The following is a 15,399-nucleotide window of genomic DNA, read 5'->3' as shown; positions in this document are numbered from 1 at the left end:
AACCGAGGCTGAGATGTTCAGCTTCTTTGATCAGGGTAGCAAAAAGGACAACAAAACAAAATAAACAACCCAAAAGAAAGCATCCCAATTTTGAAAGCATGAAGCCCATTCTGTATCACTAACTGATCTTCTCTTCATTCTATCAAAGGTAACATGCTCAGCTAGAAAAACAGACTGGTGTGTAAGAAAGCTTTGTCTACCACGACAACAGACACATCCTAGGAAAGAAATAATAGAGGGAGCTCAGAGGGGCTGTATTGACACTTGAAACAGATGGCAACTTAGCCAAACCAACAGTTAAGAGCTCAATCAACTGACAGGCCCACAAGCTTGACAGTAGAGGCAAGTTTCTCCCAGCCACTTACCTGGCTTGATGTTGTTGTTCTTGTCCTTGTTGTTTCTAGTATTAGTAACTCAATGGATTTATTCTGGGCAAAGCAAACCTGACATTTCACCAAGTTGTCTTGGGAGAGATGGGGTTGGGCATTTGGGCTCTAACTCTTTGATTTCTGCATACGGCCATGAGAATAAGGTAGAATTCTGACTTCCCTTTCTAGGTTGAACCAATAGTAGGGCTTACTACCTGTATCGAAATTTGTATTCATTCTATCTATCCGAAAGTTTTTCTCTTATTCCTGCACTAACCCACCCATCTGTAATTAATTCATTCATCCACCAATCCTTGTAAACAGAACTCTGTATTTGGGCTATAAACTTAGAGATGGCTTATGTATATATGCTGACAATGTTTCAAATGAACCTAAGCTTGTTAGCTGTACGTCTCATTTTAACAAACTTCCCATTTCAGAACTGATCAAATATTTCCCCTAAGTCTTTGGCTTGTGCATAGGTTCAATATCCTGCTTCTTCTGAAAGTATTAATTTTGTGTTCAATCCAATCACTTCCTTAGATGTGGAGCCGTTTGCCCATTTCTTTCAATTATACATCCTTGCTTCCTCTCTTCTAAGACATGCCTCCCCTCCCCAAATCTCATTGGTTAAGGGATTAGATGAGGCCAAACATTTTGATCTCCTATTCTGCGGCATCTCTAAACTAGTTAGTTTTGCTGTAGCTTTTGCTTTTCCCATCCAGCAGTCACCACTCAGGAGCATGTTAAGCTGAGACCTGAACTGTCAGGATCAACATTTGAATCAGGATTAGCCATCAAAGGAAGGCAACCAGTTACCCGGCCCCGGGAGGGGAACTGGCCTTCAGAATAATGATTCTTTAAAAGAAATATGAGTAACACACTGAAGGGGCAAAACATGACGCACAGAGCAGGTTAGACTTGTTAAATAGCCGGAGTGTGTTATGCTCAATGATCGTTATGGGAATGCCAGATATAAAGACGGGGTAACAAGTGAAAGGAAGCTGGAACAGGTCCATGGCTGATCATCTTTATTATGGTCTCCTGGACTTTGAATAAGGAACTTAAACCACAGGTGCTCTTTGTTTTGTCGCCCAGAATATTCTAGGTGAAACCAAATGTGTTCTTTGAGAGTAATGAGTATGCTGTCTTACATGAATGAAACGTATATATGATTCATTGAAGGACTTAGGTAAGGGCTGCTCAAGTCTAATGTATGCCTAAGCCACATATGCATGAGTGCATCTCTTGACTGCATACCGCTGAGGTAAGCAAAGGGGAGAGGATGCTTAAAGCCTTTAGCGCGGAAGAAACTTCTAAATGTGCTGGCTCCCTCTAGTACAGGTGCTCTTATCATCACACAGTTGTTTTTACTAAGTACCAATTATACATGGTTGTGTCTGGGGCCAAGCACAAAGTCCATGACCTCTACCTTCTTGAGCCTCATTACTAGTCTCTTCAAAAAGGCTCCTCATTTGTTGTCCCCGCTATGAAGTGTCTGCTCCCAGGAAGTAGTTAGCATCAAGCAGCTGTTATTAATCTACCCTTTGAAGGATTTTCCTGGAAGCCAGTCACCTGCTGTGGTGAATAACTGTCCCAGTGGGAAAAAGGCTAAGCACAAGTCTGCCATCCACATCCTGTCTTCTCTTCTTGAACAGAAAGCCTAAAATAAAGGGAGCCACATGCAGCCAAGAGGATACCTACCGCTTCCTGCTTCATTTCCAAGGAAAGGACCCTGAACAAGAGCACACTGCACAGACCGCTCTTACTTGGCAAAACCTCATGCTGATATGCTTCACAGTGAGCTGTGTGATAACTAATGAGGGAACCCTACACAAACATTTTTACATTTTTATTTTATTCTTGAGTTCAGTGAAACCTTCACGAGAGGTTTTGTTTTTGTTTTTGTTTTTGTTTTTGTCCTAGGAACAACAAAAGTCAACTTAAAAATTTTAGAACAGTCTCCTACTTTGGAGAAGAAAGCCTCTTGTCATTTGTCTCATTAAAATTGTAGTTTAAACCACCATCATTTTTCCCATGCACACAACTTCTATCACTGCCACTTCGATTTGATAATTCATTATCATTCTTAATATAATAATATATAAATACTAATCCCATGTACATTTGCTGAAAACCTTGAAATGGGTCAAAGTTCCTATATCTTGCTCACGGGTTCTGGAATAATAGGAAAAAAAATAAGTTGTTTACACTTTTCCCTTTAATAGAGATTTGATTCTCAATTTGTGCAGCCCTTCTTAGTGACATTAGAGCCATCTCCTCTTCTCTATGCACTAATGCAAACACAGTTTAAGAGTAGTTGTCCTTCAGATTATTTAAAATACATCACACACACACACACACACACACACACACACACATACACACACACACATGCATGCATGTACGTATGCACAATATATAGTTTATGTTTCAAGTATCCTCTACTGTCTTGAACTTCCTACAAGAAATACCTTGAAATTTGTTTTCCCTTTTTATTTATTCTTCGCTCATATGTCTCATCCTGACTGCAGTTCCTTCCATCACTTCCTCCCAGCCTCCCACCATCACCTTCCCTTTCCTAGCCCAATCCATGCCTGCCTCATCTGCCTTCAGAAAAGAGCAGGCCTTCCAGGCACATCAAGTAAATAAGGCATACCTAGCTACAGTAAGACCAGGCACACATTCTCACCCAGGGACTGGACAAGGCAACCCAGGAGGAGGAAAAGGGTCCCAAAGGCAGACAAAACCAGAAAGCCTTGCTCCCACTGTTAGGGATCCCACAAGAACACAGAGCAGCACACTACCATACAGAGAACTTCGGTCAGACCTCTGCAGGACTCCTGATCTTTTTGAACTCCCCTGAGTGCTGGTCTGTTGGCTTGTGTTCTTGTGGTGTCCTTGATCTCTTTGGCCCCTCTAATCCTTCTTCCCTCGCTTCTGTAGGGAAATCTCTGTCTGATGTTTGGCTAAAATAAAAACTTTTGAGATCTGGTGTATGTACCCAGCATGTAGTAACTCTGTCATGTTCATGGTGTCCTTTTTCATTGAGAAGAGAACATGTACCCATTAACAAAGATGGGTAGTTAATATGATCACCATACTACAGTGGAAGCAGTCACAGTGGGCCTGTGTCTAAGACATTTTGTGCCAATGCAAAGCAAGAGCCCCTCAGAGAAGGCGGCTTTGACTTTCTTTTCCCAATTGCATCAACTAAAAAAACTATGAAATATTCAAGGACATGGAACTGGTAGCACTGCATTTTCTCTAAAATATTTCCAACCTATTGCAACTATTTTGAATATATCCATTTAGGTTCAATTTGACATTTCTTACAAATATTGTGGAGAATATTGTTTTTCTCTTTTCATAACCTTCTTCTTCACACCATGGAAAGCTTCAGGATAAAAAGAGAACTGTGGTGATTTTCCTACTAATTAGTTGCTCTTATTAAAAAGAGCAAGATAATTGATTTTAGGATGCACTACCCCTTATTAAGACCTAATTAAGCTGTATATCAAAGACTAATTAAATGGCATTATTCCATCTCACTGATGAGTCTTGATGCTTGGTGAACAGATTCGGGTGGTAGATGAATACCCTTGGAATAGATTTCACAGCCAGAGAGATAAATATAGATGAAGAAGCTGAGTAAAGGGAATTTTCGATTATCTAAACCTAACACACTTTATTGGTATTTCTTCAGCCTGACAGTTTGAAATGCACAAAATGGAACATTTAAACCCAAACTCAGCACTGTGCTAGGATAGAGAGCAAAGAAAGAGCACTGCTGGAAAGCTGAAAATTTAAATATGCCACTAACCCTTCTCATGCAATGCTTGCAGGAGAATTGAAGGTATTTGTGCATTTATTTACTGTTTTGATGAGTCAACCTACTCAGTCTTGGTGAACACTAGTGAAGAGCTCAATTATAGCCGAAATCTGAAAATCAGAGATCATTGTTAAGGTTGCTTATCACCCCTCTCTGTAAGTTGTTTAGTGAAGGCAGTGTCTGGAATAGGGAAGGGGCCAGGTAGAGGAAGCATTATCCCCATGTCCTAGAAGTGCAAAAGTAGAAGAAACTTTAGCCTAGCCAAATAGAAACTTATTTGGGGAATAAGAGCCATTAATAGGACAAATGCTGTTCAGAATTTTATCAGACACTAGAAATAAATATTTTCACCAACAAATCAATCTGAAAGAGGTCAATATTTTACTTGAGAAAGAAAAATAACACACCAACTCTTCTAGTGTTGTGTCAATCCAGTCTTTGCATTAACTGCCTCAAACTGTCCTTGTAACAGCCAAGCCTGTGTCTTCTAGGCAATGCCAGACTGACAATAGAAACTCATCACTTCATTCAGTCTGTGAGGTCACAACCTCCTTGGAGTTTAGTGGGTACTTTCTCAAATTTGTTGGCCCTCCACAATACACAAGCTTTTGAATAAATCACAAGATATTTGCAGAGAGTGATGATTTCAATATACAGCTGCGCAGTATTTGATTGTCTTTAATAGTTACCTTCACTAGCAGTACAATAATTTGCAAACAGTAACATCAGTCATGTGTCAGCTTTGCAGTCCTAACTGGCCAAGGTATAACCCCTAGAACCAATAATCTATACGACTAAACATCTCAATTAAATATCACTGCGCTCTAAGTGCAGGTTATTCATTTGAGGTTGAACTTTTGCCACTATAAGATGCATTTTGTATTATCTGAAGAACACTGTCCCTTGAACTCCTGTTCTGTTAATAAACACAGAAGAGGAAATAGCTGGAACATCGCTAAGAAAGACTACACAAATAGAGAATCAAATCTCTGTTAAAGATAAATGAGTAAACCACTTCTTGTTAGCCATCTTCACAGAACTAACTCATGGGCAGGAGATAAAGGGTCTGATTCAAGTATTTCAAGGTTGTCAGCAACATATTTAGGTTACCTTTCGGATGAAGCTCCTATGTCCTTTTATATTTAATGTAAAATTATGGATTTTGACATAGTTTTAGATAAGTGTACGCTGTGCATCATGGCTGAAAAACAATCAATTAGTAACAACAGCAGTTCCTTCTTTTGCTTTATATTCCATGCTTGTTTTTCTTAATAGAGGTGGAACATGAAGGGACAGTGAAGACAGAGGGTTTAATTAATCTCATGGGTTTTCTGTCTCAATGGGAACAAATCTTTTATGAACTCAAATTATAAATCTACAAATCCATAAATCTAATCAACCACATGAATAAAATAGAAATGGAGACAAATTCATTAAATTCTTTGAGATCTTTTAAAGAAAAATATTATCAATGTCCTGGGTGAAGTGTCAATGGATCATGGAAAGCAAAGACATTGATGAAAAATCTCCAGGCAATAATGACACTTAAGGGCAAATGCAGAAAGCCAGTCCTCTGAATAATTGTTCCACAATATTAATCTGAATATATCCTTATCTATCTGCCAAGGAAATTTTTTTGAGTATGTGCCCTAAAGGTGAGTTCATGTGGAAACAGAATGTCTTAAGGTGCTAAGGAAAAAGATATCTTTGTATGCAATGCCTGAATGTTAAAAACAAAAGAATCATAGATAATATTGGGCACATTAAAAGAGAACACATAAAGCATTAAAATTTCAGCCAACGACTCTGAAATAGAATGGAATTTCAGTGCATTAAGAATGGTTCATGGATCACCATGAAAATGGCTGATCAAAATGCTCTCTGGGCTAGGGGAATTTACATCCACTATGAACAATTTAGGGAGTCTCTGGGGCCAAACAATAATCAAAGGATAAGTTGTGTAAAGTCCTCATGGCCACTGGCTTCTGGTTGGGGGTAGTGACATATGAAAGGTGGATTTATGCTTGATTTGAAGAGTATTTACAGCTTGCTCCAAATTAATTTCCAACTCAGCATTTGCTGAAAGTCTCAAGCCTTGCTGACAGCAATGTGAGTGGGTGGCAGTCCACGTCCCAAAGACTTGAAGTCTCTTGAGGCAAATAATAAAATGACAGAAAGGATAAGATATTTGAAAATTCTATAATGTTTCTATTCTAATTACTTGGTAGAGTGAATTCAATTCTTTTAAATGTGTGAGAAGCATATTCCAGACACTGGATTCTTTATAAATTCATCTTTAATCTCTTTCTTTCTTTTTCTTTTTAATTACTTGTCTTATTTCTCCTCTTATTCAATATGAGGTTACATTTTAGATAACTGAGAAGAAAATGTGGTCTTTTATCAAGTATATTAACACAAAAGTATTGTAAAGTTTTGGACTCTGTTTCCTTTTTGAAATTTCTTAGGGGTTTTTCTCCACATTTTACCTGGTAGTACAATGGTTTATTGAAGGTTCACATATCTTCTCTGACAATGGTTGACCTATGGGAATCTCTAGTCTTTGTTGTGTAATGCAGAGCCTTGTATGCAGTGGAAATTCAATAATCATTCACTGATTGGATGAAAAATGCAAAAAAAATGTGTGTATCTGATATTAGATATTGGAGCACTGATATCTAAAACGGCTTAACAGTGTCCATGATTGAACTGACCATTTCCTTAAATGTGTGGGAACATGAAGAGGAAAAAAATGAATCATGAGTCAAGAATACTATGGTGATTTTTCAGTCTATTTAAAAGTGAAAAATGCATTTTGTATGGTGACTCACCTTTTATACACAGACATGAGTGAAACATAGCCTACATAACATTAAAATGAATACTTAACAATACTTATTATCATAAGTCAGGCAGATACTAAAGTGACTTTTAATAGTTTTCTATCCTTTGAGGGGATAATAATTATATACATGCTATGTGGGTATCCCTTGATTATGTCACATAATATGAAGAAGGAGAAGACTTTTCACATGTGATTAGTGAACCTAGCCTCAAAGTGTATTATATAAACTAACCAAAAATGAGCCTATCCAGGCATAAGAACTTAAGCCATTTACAAAAGAATCTTACAAAAAAGGATTAAAGAGGTAGCAGGCACTCCTGTTGTCTTAAAGAAAGAAAGAAAGAAAGAAAGAAAGAAAGAAAGAAAGAAAGAAAGAAAGAATTTTGTCACCAACATCATGAGCTTTTCAGAGGAACTCAAGACTATGATAAGAAGGCCCAACACAAGTCTATATCTTCCTAATATCTTTATGAAATGCTACTCAGGGGACAAATCAGATGGCCATTGACTCTGTATGGTTACTGATTTATGGTTAAGCTGATAAATTCACGACTGATTGTTACACAGCAAAGCAGCTTTACAATGAAGCTTAGCTGTTTAGGGGTTAAGATGTTTTTAGGTCTAGATATATGTCTTAAGTTGATAGAGATGAGATACAACAGATATTGATTTACATTCAGAATTTTAGATGCACCAAGATAGGAAAGATGTTTTCTTCAAGGTTGCCAAACGGAAATAGCCAAAACACTACGGATGTAACATTTATATAATTACTGATTGTTTGGTGGTTCTTCTTGCTCTAGGCACTTTATTGTATACATATGTAGTAATATTAAGTGTATATGTAAAAAAAACTAATTCATTCAAATTTCACATTTTTATTGCTGAAATGCTGGTTCAGAGACAAGTAAATTGAGAGCAAGTAAGGTAACTAGAGTCACAGCCTAAATTTCAAATACCAGAACTAAATAAAAAAATCTTTAGCATGATATCAAATTTTTATCAAAAATTTATGACTTTGAATTAGCATGAGACTAGAGTTCTTTAAAAAGTTTAGAAGCCAATATTTGTGACTATTTTTCCAACGATCAATTTATTTGCTCATTTACTAAAAAACTCCTTGCAGGTCAACTATAAGACAGTACGTAGTATATGCGTCATATTAGTTTACAAAATATATGTGTGCAATCTTACTCCTGAGAATGTATCTGAGGGTTTGAAGAAGTCATGAAAATAAAGCCAAACATCTAATGGCATGTTCATATATATTTATACAAAGCAGTACTTCCATTGAGCATGCTTTTGTGTTTAGGGTCAGTCGACGGAAAATAAAGGTAAACTCTAATTAGCAAGTGTTTTTAAGAGCAACACTTTCTAATACAAAAATTAATTTTGTACAGAAATACATACTCTATGAGAGTCAAACGCTCATATCATCAAAGCTGTAACCTTTGACAGGCAGTCTCTCACATAATCTGAGTCATAATCTCTGCTAGGTAAACTCACATATTATCAGACTTAAAGATTGAAAGCGATGAACTTGACTAGGGTATCCAGGTCAGGTTTCTGAGGTGATATCAGGCATGGAAGCTAAGGGTGTCCTGGGTCTGTAGACTCACATCTAATGTGAAAAAAAAAAAAGCTAGGAACCTTGTGGCTCCTTAAAAGAAAATCTGGTAAGGAATTTGGATTCTGTGACAGTGAAAAGCACTGAAGATTTTTAAGGAAGTACCACATAAAAGAATAGCCTTGAAATATAAATAAATTATGTGAAATTGTCATAAGGCACAAACTGCTTTTAGATTTTTCATAAGTCAGCCAAGCTCTTCAAGGGTAGCGATAGGACAAGATGGGTCATAGTCCTCAAGCTTCCGTTAAGACAGATGTAGAGAGCCTTGGGTTGTAAAATGGAAGAAGATGATTAAGCCTTGAGTGGGTGAAGTCCAAGCAGGACTTTATAAAATTTTCAGTAAGATTGTTCAAAACCATGCTGTCAGTATCATTATTATGAATCATTTTGTCCCTGACCTGGTCTGTGTGGCTTCCCTGGTATCAAAATATCTGCTATTACTCCTATGTTTTGGTCATTATTATAGAGAAAGTTCTGGAAGAGAAAGAGAAACCACATAATCAAGATGAAAACCAGCATCATGTCTGTTATTGGTCCCTCCTTGTTTTAGACACATTTCTGGTGTGATTTGGTTATTCTGTTACTAACTATGGGAGGCTAGAAGCACTCAGCATTTCTGTAAAATGACGTGATTTTCAAAGCCCCTCAACTTGTTCTATAAGAGAGAAATAAATAATACGATGAAAGAGTAAGGGATTGTCTCTATCTATAGTTCATAGAAAAGTTGGCTAAATTTTTTAAATTTTGATTCTGCGTGAATTTTGCAGTTTTGTTTCCGAGATATAGAAAAATATTGAGTGATTGTTTTGAGTTGTAATCCCAGCCCTGGAGAGATCTGCTGGCCTGCTTTGCTCCTTTGTGATAGGAAACTGTGGTCTCATAGAGAATGTTATAATCATGGTCACCGCTAGAAAAAATATTGGTGTTTTTCGATAGGCTTTTGTTAGAGATTTCCTTTATAGAAATACTTGCATATGATTAACTTGTTAAGGTGGAACTATTTGTCTTTAAATAAGGTGGAACAATTAATTCAGGAAGCAATACTATGTAAGTAATTCACAGCAAAAAATAAGCCTGTTAACAGCCTATCAAATGCTGCTATTTCTCTTCTACAGCTCAGAGACCGTTCTACATAAAGCTAGATATAAGTCTTACTGGTTCTTGTGTGATGATTGCTAACTCTTCAACTGTCAGAAAGTATGGACAGCTGGATGAGACCTCCCTTAGCCCAGTGTCCATAGTTTTGACCCTGATGAAGCCATGTATTTCTAAGCCTAAAATTCTATTTTTAAATCCTTAGTTGCTCATTGCCCTGGGATCTTAATTCATTTTAATTTTTTAGCAGATTTTCACTATTAAGAAATGCAAATATTGACTATGAAAAATGAAAGTACTAATAACATTCACATTTGAACTGTGTTCTGGCCATATGAAATTAATCATTCAGGGCATGCTCTTCTATTTCATCATATTATTTTCAGGATAAATGTTAAAATTTTCATATCTCATTCTGAATCCAAATAAATGTAAGATATGCCAAAATGCCCTAAGAACCATTTTTACATTTTAAAATGTCTTCAATTTCAATTATAACAGAAGTCAAAGCAATTATAAATATATTTTAGTGAAAAAAAATATGAGTACTTAGGCTCACAAGAGATGTTTTATACATTTTGATAAGGAAATTTCTTAATCACTCTAGTTATATATTGACTATGTTCATTCACTGTAGATGTACTAGGCATTCATGATAAGCATTCATCACTAAGCATATGAAGCGTTAGGATAAAAAAAATGACAATAACAAGAGCCAACTATAGTAAAGGAAAAATGTGAGAAGTATCTTGGAAGTACTTGATTGCATGGTAGGTCTTTCTCTGAGAGTTTATAATCTATTTTACTTTGATATGAAGGGTTACTAATGAACTTACAATAAAAGGACACATTGAGATTTTCAATTATTTATTTTACTTCATTTATAATTATTTTTAGACGTCTTTTTCTTGGTATGGAATTTTAGCAAATGTTTTATCTTCCTTTCAAAATTTGGTCTGGAGAAAATGTACAGAACTCTTGCCTCATTCATGGGAGTCATGGTTCGTGTATAATCAGTGACCTACTGTTCACCCATGGCTCGGCTATTCAGGGCTGCCTACCAAGGGCACATGCTTTATGACTTGGCCCAGTGACTTTCTTTCTTTCTCTCCTTTGAAATGAAGACTCTGTTCTCTACTTCAGATTGCTATTTGGAGAACTGTCTAATGTTTACATTCATTTTTAGGCTTGTGGTGGATACTTTAGAAAAATCTCCTTATCAATGGTAGTATTTTTTATGACAAGTCATGGTATAAAATTGTAGATAAGTCACAATTAGTCAAGAAACGTGGCATGTGGACAGGAAAATAGCAACAACTGGACATTAATTAAAATGAATTTAATAATTTACCAGAGAGAGAGAGAGAGAGAGAGACAGAGACAGAGACAGAGACAGAGACAGAGACAGAGACAGAGACAGAGACAGAGACAGAGACAGATCTTTAAAAAGAAAAACACTTCACTCTCCCACATATGAAACAAGTTAGAGCTCAGTCTTCATTTACTCATAAAGGAAAATCATAAGTGAAACGAAAAGAGGAAGATGAGAAAATAGCGTTGACTTTGAAGCTGCAAGGTACCTTGGTATAGATGACTTTCATCCACTTCCTTTGCCATGTGACTTTTCAGCTAAAATGGCAGAATACATTCCCCCTCCTCAACTATTTATCTGACCATGGGGCTTCCATTAATTAAAATCAAGAGTCAAAAATGACAGCCTGAGCTGGTTTTGGTGGCCCACACCTATAATCCCAGCACTCAGGGAGGCTGAGACAGGAGGACCTCTGTGAGTTCAAGGCCAGCCTGGATTACAAAGTGAGTTGAGGACAGCCAAGCCTACACAGAGAAACACTGTCTGGAAAAACCAACCAACCAAAAACAAAAACAAAAACAAAAAAAATGGCAGCTTGACAGCCGTAGGCCACAGCTTTAATCGCCTTTACAGATTGGCAGGGTATGACAGGAGCTGAGTCAGTTCTGGTGACTCTGATCCATGTGCCACTCATTCCCTGAAACCAGAAGGCTTAAGATGATAGTTTCATGATCTGGAAAAAATGAAACGGATGAGTGAAAACCCATTGACTAAGAGAATCAGTAGGGTCACCCACTGCCATTCCGTGCCAACCTGTGGAACTGCTTGACAACTATATGCTCAGTGCTGACTGTCACTGAGGTTTGTGCTTGATCTCTGAATCAGTGCAGGACATATGGTCAACACACTACTGAAAATAAGCACTGCCACTGACCTTACTACTCAATGTGCCCAGCCCATTGTCTTGTTCCACAATATATGTGATGAAATTCTGTACCCGTTCCCTTCATGTTTTCAAAACAGTCAGTGAGCTAACCAAATCAAAGCAAATTGAAACAACAAACAAACAGACAAAACATACCTTAATGGCACTGACATAAAGGTAGCATACATACAAATAAAGTAGAAAAGTGTATGCAGATACTAACTTACATATATCTATTCAAATGGTTGTTTTTAGCAATATTACCAAGCCCATTCAACAAGGAATGGATGATAGATGTAATGGAAATTAAGCTTGAAAAGATGTTCAAATATCAGCATAAAGAAAATCTAGATTGAGACACCAATACTCACTAGGATGTCAAGGTCTCAAAGAGATATTAAAAAAGGGAAAGAAGAAGAGACAGAAAGGAACAGGGGAGAGAGTAGGGAGGAATAATAAATTTTGACAAGGATATGGGGAAGATGGAATCTTTGTGCATTGGTGGACTTGCAATGGAAAGCTGACGTGGAACTGGTGCCAATATATTTAAGTTATTAAGCATAAACTCTTATACATTGCAGAAATTATATTTTTTAATATTTACCCAAGAGATTTGAAATCAGAGACTTAAACGAACTAGTACACTGCTTATAGCACCATCATCCATAATAACCAAAACACAAAAGCTCTACTCAAACATCTCTCTGTCAATTGGTAAGTGGAAAATAAAAGCATGACGTAGATATACAATGAAATAGCACTATAAATCCCTCATAAGTCAGGGACTTCTGATATGCTATAATAAGGCTGAACCTTAAGAACATGTTGTAAAGTGAATTAAATCCCTCACAGAAGAAACAAAGTTATATGATTCTACACACATGAAATAATCAGTCACTATCATAGAGTTATGGTCATGTTTATTAGTCTTTAGTAGATGTGAAGCTGCCATTGTGGAGAAGAAAAACAAAGTTCTGAACTAGATGTGGGCAAGTCTTGTACAATGGCATAAGAGTACTTGTTGCTACCGAACTAACTATAAATCTAAAATTGGCAAATTTCACATTGTATGTGTTTTCCTTCATGGTTGTCTATTCATCATAAAATAACTAACCTTTCTAATGTTCCTGTTTACTATCATCCCTTGTGAGTGGAAGGGAGAGATCCATGCCCCACACAATACTAAACATTTCTTATGAAGCCTCCATGACCTCATCAGCCCTAAATTCCAGTCACCAACTGACTGAAGGAGGATTTCCTGGGGACTGAAGATAGCTGTGAATCATGCCTGCCACTGTGAGTAGATAAACTTGGACTTGGCACCTTCTGTTATTGTTGTTCTATGTTCTCCTATTTACCCAGAGAAATCAGGCAAAAATCTCACAAGACCTCAATAAAATAGGCGGAGTTCATAAGCATGCAAGCAAATTTATCCTAGACAAGTTTAACTCTGAGTTATCCACTTATCTATGTCATTAAGTAAGCCTCAAACTTGAGATCCTGGAATTTGTTGTAAGGCAGGCATCCTAAATTTGTTGATGTGATTAATTTCTTCTTGGATCCCCTATCCTCTTTTCTTGCTCTGCATTCCAGGTTTAGCGCCTAGAAGCAAGGATGACAGAATTGTGAGCGTTTGATTAATGGGACAACTCAGGTGATGTTGGTAAGCAGATGCTTCCCATGTTCCGTGGCTTGATCTGGGTGGGTAGGTATTGGTTCACTTGTTTTTCAAGATCTCCATTCATACAGTAACTTGGGTGATTACCTTCTGGGTTCCTGAAGCAACACTTCTGACACGAGTTCAGTAGGTATTCAGAGAGGGAATGAGATATTATCTGGCTTTTAATATTGCCTATAATTTAGTTTAATGTACTTCTGTGTAGACAGTTTAATATAATGATCTGTACACTGCATGCATGCTTGAAAGGATGGTCTAGTCCAATTGGAAATGGACAGTCTAAATGTTAGTTAGCTAGCATTTCAATATTTCAATCAGGGATTGTCAACATGAAATACCACTATTTTCAATATTCCTGCCTAAGTCTTACTAGAGGGTTTAGACCTCAACAACCCCGCCCTCTAACACAACACACACTCACACACGCACATTCATGCACACACATTCACACATATTATAGAAACATATACTATAGGTGACTAAAGAGTCCTGAGAGCAGGCTAAATAGTCTTCCTGGGTAGACTGAAAGAGAATGGTTGCATATGTTTCTGGTTGGTGAAACTATTTGGGAAGATTAGTCAGTGTGGCCTTCTTGGAGGAGGCATGTCCCTAGGGCTGGCACTTAGGTTACAAAAGCTCACACCAGTCCAATACCAGGCTGCATCTCTCTCTATCTGTGAATATATATTACAATGTGCGGCCTCAGTGCAATGTCTGCCTGTATGCTACCATGCCTCCCATGATGACGGTCATGAAACCCTCTGCACCTGTGAGCTCAAATTAAATGCTTTCTTTTCTAAGTTGTCTTGGTAATGGTGTTTTGTCATGGCAATTGAATTATGTAGGTAGGCAACACGTATAATAGCTCTAGGATTTCAAGGAGCCTATCTTCAGTCCGTGCTATACTACAGTCACTCTTACACCTTTTCAAACTGTACATCTCAAACTTGTTGGATGATTCAGTCATTCGGTTGCACTAGAAAATCAGTTGCACATACATCAGAGTGTTTTGACAAAATTGCATCCAGACTCTTCTTGAGAGGATTTGGAACTCCTTGAGTTTATAAGGGAGACCAAGAGCTTTCTTTTTCAATTTCTTGAGAACAATTTCTTCATCAGACGGAAAAATTTGTTGAGGGGCACAGAGTAGTTTATCGGTAATTCTTATAAAATGAATTAATTAAATAAAATTCTCCATGATGTATTATTTCTCATTTGACTCGGAGCAGAGCAATCAGAAAACTGGAATTAGAAAACTGGAATAGAAAGAGGGGGGAAGTCAATATGGAGAGACAGATCCACGAGGAAAAAGTTAGACAAATGGCATCATTGTTGTGATGTCCTTTTATACTGCTCAAAGTGTTCTTCTACCTTGGTATTTACATTCTTAACCTCTTAGAGCTGGAAATACTGTACATACTTGAACCACCTTCCAGGGGACACCAAGTTAAGTGCCTGCCTTGAGCCCAATTATAGCCTCTTTCAAAGAGGGTCCCAGTGACTCTCATGAAGACATGGAATCACAGAGGGACTCACAGCTGCAGAAGCAGCTGGAAGGCTGAATAGAACCTTAAGTAAATAGCCTGGAAGGCCAGCGAACAATGAATTATAATAAACCAACTGTAATTAGTAATAAAAGCTTTAAAATAACTGTACTCATGAGATAGGACTGGTCACATCCTTGCTGTGCTCTGGAAATAATAGAATCATTTTTTTC

This window comes from Acomys minous, assembly GCF_964271855.1.
Source record: "Acomys minous genome assembly, chromosome: 16".
In the NCBI taxonomy this organism is placed as follows: Eukaryota; Metazoa; Chordata; class Mammalia; order Rodentia; family Muridae; genus Acomys; species Acomys minous.
The sequence above is the reverse complement of the archived record's forward strand: the minus strand, read 5'-3'. Positions refer to the sequence as shown.